This window comes from Betta splendens, chromosome 16 (genome assembly GCF_900634795.4).
Source record: "Betta splendens chromosome 16, fBetSpl5.4, whole genome shotgun sequence".
NCBI lineage: Eukaryota > Metazoa > Chordata > Actinopteri > Anabantiformes > Osphronemidae > Betta > Betta splendens.
This window is the reverse complement of record NC_040896.2, coordinates 19,062,124-19,062,765: the sequence shown is the minus strand read 5'-3', so window position 1 is coordinate 19,062,765 and position 642 is coordinate 19,062,124.

Below are 642 nucleotides of genomic sequence, written 5' to 3'. Positions count from 1 at the left end.
CCTCGGGTGTCGTGTGCTTTGTCTGGCGTGGCGTGACCCACATCCTGGTGAAGCTGAGGTGATGTTACTGGGTCAGGTCGCAAACAAAAACATAAAAACGCTGTATTTTGTGGAGTCGCTGGCTAATCATTATTCATGACAATCTTTGTGGGAGGCTCGTGATTGCAGGAGATGAAGCGCCATTATGGCTCAGGTGTAATTTCACGATGCATGTTTAAATGAAGCAGGAACAAAGGTTAGACTGTGCACGGAATCTGCTGCTGATTGCCAAATCATTTCTTCAAAGTCATACTGTGACTTCAAAAGGACAAAATCATTAATAGTCATTACCTTCAAATGACCTGTTATGTGTGACCCGCAATATGAACTAGATTTACTAATGACAGACATCATAGATTATACAGTCACATATGTTTAGAGGAGTTTGAGTATGAAGTCAGATCAAGGATTTCTACAACTGGACATTTAACTCTTTCACATGGTTACACATTCTCTCTGCTCTTTACAATAAACCAGCTGACATGTAGTGATCTTCTACATACTGTACAGGTGAGGTTCTGTACCTTCACACCAATGTGATTTCATCAATTTCAATTTACCCACAATGCTTTGCGAATTCCAGTAGTGACCTGCAGAAATATT